Here is an 8,479-nt window from a genome sequence, read left to right as displayed (position 1 = left end):
GCCTCTGAGCAAACGAATGGGGGAAGAAAAAAAAAATACTACCAGCACACGTGGCCAGACTACCAGAAAAAGCACCCACAAGTTTGCTGCTTTAATTTAAGCTTCTATTCACATTGCTGTCAGCATCCAGGAACTGCTCCCATCTGCTGCTACTCGAGAGCTGCGTATGAAGTGTGCTGGCAGAGCTCACCTCCATCCATCCCTCATGGGCAGGTGCCAGCGAGCTAAAAATACAGCCAGAAGTGACCCTTTTCTTGGCAGCCTCTGGGAAGCCTGAAGGCAGCAGCAAGCCAGGCTCTGGCGTGGAGCAACTCTGTGTTTTTCAATGGGGAAGTGCTTTTTGATCTTAGTTGGGGCAAGTCTGGTTGGTAACAGAAGTGTCCTGTTGGTTGTGTTGATGCATTTTTGCATTGGTGTAATTACAGCAAGGCTTGTTCTGTTGGAGCATCTCAGCCGTGCATCCCATGCATTTCAGCAGCTGCTGGTCCCTGTGGTCATGGGCAAGTTGCACCAAGGAGGGGGAGCAGCAAGCAGAGAGCTTGGAACCCATCTCCCTGCCTTCTGGAGAGGGCTTTATCTCATTAAAACAAACGAGCAGATGACTGCTGCCTGTGTCGGCAGGGGGACTGAGCTTCATGATTACACTTTATAAACCCCAAGCTGTTTACTGCCTTAGCAGATAAGTTGAGCTTTTAAGAGGAGGAGATACAGTCTGGGGTTTGCACATTTAATAGACTCCTTGCGTGTGCATGCGGCTGTGTGATAACACCCCGAGCCCAACTGCACGTGAGGCTGCAGCATGGCAGGGCTTTGCTTCCAGGGCTCCTCTCCTCACCACCAGATGTAATGGATGCGCAGAACGTAAAGCACATCTTAATCAATGTGAGAGATTCTGCTTAAAACCCAATGATTTTGATCTGGAGCCTGACAGCGTGGTAATTTATATGCAGCTCAGCATAACCAAAGAGCTTGTTATGCAAACACAGACCACTGATTTGACAAATCTCCTGGAAACAGAATTAATGTCTGTATTCTGCGAAAAAGATGTAATTTATTTTAATATTTTAAAGAGGGAAAATTATATATGCGTATGTATAAATAGAGCTAAACAGGAATAAACACATATGCAGACGTATATATTTACAAACATGCGTTGCAAGGCGCGAGCAGCAAGGGTGAATGGATGGCCGGCTCTTTAGTGGCTGTGGATCATTGTATTTCGACTGCTGTCAATGGGATTATGGTGATTTACACCCGTCTCAGATGCAGCCAGGAGCAGGCAGTTAATTAGATCCATATCAATAACCTGGCTCTTGCAAAACATGGAGTAGGGACCGATCATGCGCCATGTTGCTGCAGGTGTTGTGTTGTTGCATTTAACAGTGTGGTGCTGGGTTGGAAGGGGCTTTGTGGTGTTGGGTTGGAAGTGACCTCATGAAGTTGGATGGGAAACGACCTCCAGACCATCAGCTTATTGATGTGTAGCGGTAGTACTGGTGTAATGTTATGGTTGTCTTTTTTTCTTTCATCCAGCCTGTGCTTTATTTATGGCGATGAGGCAGGAAGCAAAGCCTGTATAATTGAGGTTGTGATGGAACGGAATATATGTGAGAAATTTCCTAATTTGATTTCAGGCTCCACTCCTCGTCCTTCCGTCTATTTGTCTTTTCCATATGGATACATCCATTCCTCAATCACTCTATTGCTTCGGAGGCTCCCGCTTCTGCAGGATCCACTCGTGGAGGAGGCAGAAATGCTGGTAAGGGTGGGAAGGAAAGATCCTGTGGGGATTTGAGTGTGGAAATGGGGGAGAGGAAGCTGGAGAGAGGGATAAACACCACTGCAAAGTGAGCGTGGGTCGGTAGGCCTGGGGTTGACGGTAGGCCTGGGGTTGACGGTAGGCCTGGGGTTGACGGTAGGCCTGGGGTTGACGGTAGGCCTGGGGTTGACGGTAGGCCTGGGGTTGACGGTAGGCCTGGGGTTGACGGTAGGGGTCTTCTCCAACCTTAAGGATTCTGTGATTTCATGGTTCTGTGATACTGAGTAAAAGGGGGCTGAGAAAGAGAATTAATGCAAACCTGGGGGTCATCAATGCAGGAGCATTCACCATTGGGAATACCAAATCCATCAGCAGTCATTGATTCCATGCTTCATAACTTGAGCCTTATCTCACCCTTCTCCCCACCTCACCCATCCCTTTAAGTGAGCAACCCCTATCCATTTGAGTAACCCCAACCCCTCCTGCAGCACAGCCCCCGTTGGTTTTGCCCTCTATGTGAGTGTGCAGCTTCCTGTAGGCAGTGCCATCCCCATACTGAGCAAGCAGGAGAGGCTGTAGGAAACTAATTAAGAATTCTGTCCTCCTTTTGCCTCAAAGATGCTATGCAAAACCAAAGCCTATTGAATGTTCAAGCAGAATTCTTATTAATTTTATGGGGGAGATAGGAGAATAATTGCCTGGAAACCCGGTTTAAAGAATGGAAACAGACTGTCTCTTCTTTCTTACTTAATTTGTATTGACTTCTTCATTTTTATTTTTGGGAGCTGAAATTGTGGAGTGTGACTTTCAGTGCTTTAAAACGTGTATTATATCCCCACTTAAGGAGTTGCTGTGAAGTGGGCTGGATGAGAGAAGATGCGGCGCGCTGAATGGCAGCGGAAGAGTAACAGTGGTATAAGGAGGGCAGATATGAGGGCTGGTGAGGTTCTGAGCTGCTTTCAAATGGCTTTTGCCAGCTCAGGTGTGCAGGGTAGTTGCATCACCTGTGTGTGCATCTCCTTGAGTTCCTTGCAGAAGGATGAGAAACACATCAGAAGGGCAGGGAGGGAGGAATGCAAAGCATGAAGGATGGGGAGACTTGCAGAGGCTCAGCACCTTTCCCTTTGCATTGCAGCCACCATCTACACCCCAGGTCCTGTTACCCAGTGCTGCCCTGCACTGCAGGCTATGCCCAGGGCAGAGGGATGGCAGCAGGGCAAGATTTGGGGTGCTACACCCCCAACCCTGCATAGGAGCCATACAGCAATCCCACTCCTCTGTGCTCAGACATTGGAAGTGACCTTTAAATGTCATTTCCAAATGCCAGCCCCAGCTAAGTGGCTACAGAACGCTGTGATGGGGAGCAATGGGCCTGATCTGCTCACCTCCTGATGGTAGCAAGGCACCATGGCCGAGTTGACCTGCCCCATGTTGGGGATGCAGCTGGAATACCCCATCCCCATATCCTCATGTGCAGAACGAGGGCTGTGCTGCAGGTCACGGCTCAGTGCATGCAGGCAGTTTTGTTTTCTCCCCTTTGCATTTGCGCACATTAGCCAACGCGGTAATGAGTTTCCGTATGGGAGCTCAAGTGTGGCAAAGAAAGAGCTTGCAGCAAACACGGACCTCAGCTGAGCTGCTGTTTTCCTGCACTCTGCAGCTCCTCCTTGGCCTGGCTTCCACCCCAGCATCCCACTGAGGACCTGGGGCTGCAGGTGATGCTCACTGGGTTGAGAAGGGGGCAGCAGTTTGGGTCACTGGCTTTGTGTATAGACAGAGGTTCCATGGTGCAGAAATCGAGGCTTCCCTGGTGCAGGAATAGGGTTCCAATGGGGCTGAAATTGGTAATCAAATGGTGCAGAAATAGGGTTGCAATGGTGCAGAAATTGGGGCTTCTCTTGTGCAGAAGCTGGTAATTCAATGGTGTGGATATTAGGGCTCCAATGGTGCAGAAATGGGGGCTCTTATGCTCCCACGAGGAGTCCAGCCCCTCTTTCTGTCACACAAAGTGGTTTACCCTGCTTCTTAAATGCTATTAATTAGTTCAAAAGAATTAGTAGACTTAAGAAAAACAAAATACCCTCAGCTCAGTATCGTGGTTCTGATGCATCGCAGTGTTTCAAGCATGTGCCTTGGGTTAGACCTGGCAGCAACCGAGGGGAAGGGAGAAAATCACACATGGTTTTGCTTTCCATTGATTAGAGGTGAAGGTGAACACACATGGGTTGCTCAGCACCAACCCAGGCACCCACTGCAGGGTGAACCCACCCAATACTGTCATCAAATGGAATAAAGGAGCCTGTGCTGCAATCAGTGCCTTGCTGGGGCTGTCAGCAGTACCCGGAGTGAGATAGCTATCCAGAGGAAGGCGAAAGGCTTTGGCTACATAAATTGTATTTCCCTAGGCAGCAGATTAATTAAAACTATCAAGTGTTCCCAGCTTTTTGAAATTAACTTTGAAAGTGTTTGGATAAAGAGGAAAAAAAAATGGGGGAATTAAAGGAGGAAAAAAAAAAAGAAGGTTGAACATTTTTGCTTTTCTGTTCCTCTCTTTTGAGTATAAGGAAAGAGTGGGGGGGAAAAAAAGGCAGATTTCCCCCACCCCCTCAGTGCATTTACATCACAGGGAAGAGCACAGCCCATGGGAGCAGAGCTGGGCTTCAATGCAATGCTGTGTGTTCAGAGCAGAGTTCAGGCTGTGCTTGCCTGGCATTGGGGTTCTGAATGGTTGGGAAGGGCTGTGTGGGTTCCCTAAGGGGTTCCCTTGGTTTTCTCTTAATCCCATCTGTCATTGTGGTCCCATTTGAGGGCAGGTGATGCTGTTCAAGCATGAGGATCAGGGATGGCGAGTGGAGAAAGCCCCAATGTCCTCACTGTCATTGCAACCCACAGCAGCTGGATTCTGGCTGTTCTGTTCCACTGTGGTCCCCATGTGAGTGCAAGGTGAGGCCTCAGTAGTGCAGCAGATTGTCCTGCAGAGGCAGAAAGTGATGCAAGGGATGCGGGTGATGCATTGCAATGCATGCAGTGCAGGTGATGCATTGCAATGCATGTTGTGCAGGTGATGCATTGCAATGCATGTTGTGCAGGTGATGCATTGCAATGCGTGCAGTGCAGGTGATGCATTGCAATGCGTGCAGTGCAGGTGATGCATTGCAATGCGTGCAGTGCAGGTGATGCATTGCAATGCGTGCAGTGCAGGTGATGCATTGCAATGCGTGCAGTGCAGGTGATGCCCTGGTAGAGCAGAATGCAGCAGCTGTTTTCAGATGCTCTGTGTGGCATGGAAAGCAGTGGGGTGGATTTTCAGTGAGCAACTGAAGGAGGATGGGATCTTCAGCATGTCCGTGCTCATGCATAATAGAAACAGATGGGGAGAGGCACAGAGATGCACTGACAACACCTGATATAAACCAGAGGTGATGGAGGAATAAAACAGGGGGGTAAAATCCCCACCCAACAGCCCGTGTACAAGACATTAGGGGCGATCAGGAAGAATCATGCTCAGTGCCAGATGAAGAGGCTGTGCCGAATATACAGGAGCCGACTGCCTGCGGGGATGGCTCTGTGATCTAAGAGAGCAATCGGAGCGACGGAGCCTCGCTCCCTGTGGATGGGGGTTTATTTCTCAGCAGGTTTGGTGATGCTGTAGGTAAATGATGCTTTGTCGTGCATCCTCGGGTCTTATTTCATGGCCCAGTGATGATTGTGCTATGATCTTCCAATGGGGGTTGTTGTGGGATGGAGAGACCTTAATAAATAAGGATATGGAAACCTTCCAGGAGAGACAATGGCTAAGCATACAGTATAGGCAGTCTGTCCTATGGTACATAGGGTGAAATAGAGGTGTCCTGCCCTCTTGGAGCTGGTCCCAAGCTGTGCCTCCAGCACATACACACATACACATACCCGTGTTTTGCCATATTCCATTCCAGGAGCTGAAATAAAACAAGCCAGGAGCAGCAGAAACAGACCTGGGATCCCAAAGGGTCCTGGATCAAACCTAATTACTCTTCAAATGACTTCTAAGCAGCTCTCCCTCCCTGCTCCCTGGCTCTGAGGTTGCAGTGCCGTTGATTCTGGGATGCTGAAGCAGAGGTGGTGGCTCCATCCTCATTCCTTTCCCACCCCCAGCATCCCCATCCTCATTTTCCTGTTTATGCAATTCACTTTCATTTGGGGCTGTCAGCACCCTCCATCTGAAGCCACAGGTGCTGGGTTCAGTTTTAGCATCCTTTGGGTTGCCAAAGACATCCTCCCAGTTTGACCAGTGGAGAAGGGGCCCAATGGGGTGAGGGTGGGTAGGTCTGTCCTCCCATATGGTGACTGCAGACCTATAGGAAGCTCTGAGGCCAGCTGCAGCCACATCCACCCTTTCCATTAACTAATAAAGGAATTAAAATAGCACTAATAAGACCCATCAGATGCTTTTTCATCTGCTTTTTTTCTCCCCCTGTCCCACGGCTGGGATGGAGGCAATAAGGACAGGGTGGTGGCACAGAGATTGAACCGACAAGGCTGGTCCTGCTCAGCACCAGTTGTAAAACACAACATTAACACAAAGCCCGCTCGGGCGCTTTCTCTCGATTACCTCGGAATTATAATTACACTGGCCCTTAATATCCCCACATCCAAGTAATTACAGCCGACTTACAGCCTCTGGCCGCGTCTGATATTAACTTTTAATCACCTGGTTTCTATGCTGGGGAAGGGATGGTGGTGGTGAGTGGGGTTTTGTGCTCTTAGCATCGCCTGTGCCCACCCCCCTGCATAAGGAATAGTGGTGGGGGGCAGTGTTCCATGCCTGCTGTCCCCACAGCATCACACTAAACAGCTCTGGTGCTTAAATTCAGTGCTATGGGGAGAGATGGCAGCACTGGGGGTGGGAGCTGAAGGCCAACACCCCCCATCAAGGGGAGAGCAGGGGTGAAGGCAGACAGCCCTGGAATGTAGGGAAAGGATGGGCAGCAAAAAGAGGGGGAAAAAAACCACTCTGCTATAAAATACTCTCCCACGAGGACCCATTTCAAAGGCATTTTTTAATTAACCGTGCATTTTGCTGGAGCTTTGCAGCGGAATTATTGTGCGTTGAATAAACATGGGTTGATTATTAAGAACATATTTACTGAGCCCTAAGCACGCTGCAGCTCCGGAGCCATCGGCCTTTTGCTTTGTGCTGGGAGTATCTCCATTACCATCCAGAATGGTGGGATACCCCATGATGAGGAGGACAGGAGGTTCCCTTCTTCCCTGCCCCATTTCCCAAGGAAAAGCTGTTGTTGTTTTCCTTATTTCTTGGGGCAAACAGAAATGGGGAGCTGGGGCTTTTCCCCCCTTATGGCTGATGGGCACAGGGATGGATGTGAGTGCAGGGGGATGCTGAGCAGCCTGGTGGGGAGCACAGTATAGAAGTAATGGCAACAGGTGGAGCACAGAGCAGAAAACAAGTAATCACTTTGGGTTTTATGAGGGTGAAATAGCAGAAATTGGGTAAATATATATATGAATACATATATGAACCTCGTGTTCAGATAAGAGCAAATAGCCATTAGCTGGGCTCTGTTCCCATTGCAAGAGCAGATGAAGGGTTAACAGCTGTGATTTCAGCCCTAAATCAGCCACCTCCCCATGTTCTTAGCTCAGAAATGGGGTCATATCCCCCCCAAAAGGGCCCAGGGTGGCTCTGGGCAGGGACCAAGAGAAGGCTTTGTGGCTCCCACTGTGTCCTCTTAAGAATAGATTCATGGCTCCTGCCTGCCCGGCCCATCATTTTGTAAGGTTTATGCACAAACCACATACGAGTAGACTGGAAACATAAAATTATATAGGGCAGTTAATTGAAAAACTGCCTGCGCTGCATGCAATAATTGACATTAAGTGTTGTTTGGAGCAGGAAATCACTCGATATTAAACTGCAGCAGCACTGGGGGAAGCTGCCCCATCGTGGGTCCTGCTTTGTGCTGGGGCTGCTCCAGGTTTGGGATGGAGACAAAGCCTGCAGGTCTCTGCCTTAGGAGCTGAGGTTGAAGGTGCTGATGACATCACCTTATTAGCAACACCATCATCTATGGACATATTTCCAATGAGGAGCTATCCATATATTTACTTTGCTGCTGATGTAGAGCTGAGCTGTGTGCAAGGCTTCACTCAGCCTTGATCTATCTATATGGATCTATCTTCGATCCATAGGTTTTCCCCCCTGTTCACATTTAGCGCTAGCTCAGAAGGTGGCTTTATAACCAAAATCCCTTTCAGCTCCGTGGGAACGCATTGGGAGCAGCATCCCCTTGGTTCTTCCCAATTGGAACCAGTTGGGCTGTGGGGTTGAGGATGAACACAGAGCAATCACGAGGCTCCCAGCAGCTCGCTTATTTATTTGAGCAACGACGGCTGAGCCTTTAAATATTTATAGTGCTTCCTAATGTCCTAAGAAGTGTACTGTAGAAAATAATCTGCAAAGAGAACGAAGCCTCTCTGAGCTCACAGCAAATATCATTGTCTCTTTGCTGCTAAATCTTTGATGAGAGCTGGGGAAGAAGAGGGATGTGCACGTGCTGGGATTGCACCCAGCCCTGGGGCCTTCAGAGCCCCCATCCATGGCACCAACCCTATGGGATGGGGAGGCTGGAGCAGGCCATGCTTCAACACAGCAGGAAGTGGCAAGTATTTAATCAGTGCCAGTTCAAACTTCAGCACTGACTTCATTACTCCAGTGACCAT

At 49.1% G+C, this 8,479-nt stretch overlaps 1 long non-coding RNA gene across 1 annotated transcript; it reads left to right on the top strand.

Moving 5' to 3' along the window:
- The first annotated feature begins 647 nt into the window (after positions 1–647).
- LOC146759136 (uncharacterized) lies at positions 648–7,560 on the top strand. Its single transcript, XR_014932358.1, has 3 exons — positions 648–882; positions 1,635–1,759; positions 2,604–7,560. It is a non-coding gene; the product is annotated as an uncharacterized LOC146759136 (long non-coding RNA).
- Positions 7,561–8,479: the final 919 nt, after the last annotated feature.

The sequence above is a fragment of the Coturnix japonica genome, chromosome 10 (genome assembly GCF_054131305.1).
Source record: "Coturnix japonica strain WE chromosome 10, WE-NBRP24, whole genome shotgun sequence".
Lineage (NCBI taxonomy): Eukaryota > Metazoa > Chordata > Aves > Galliformes > Phasianidae > Coturnix > Coturnix japonica.
Note: the sequence above shows the minus strand (reverse complement) of the source record. Positions and strands in the feature narration are given on the sequence as shown.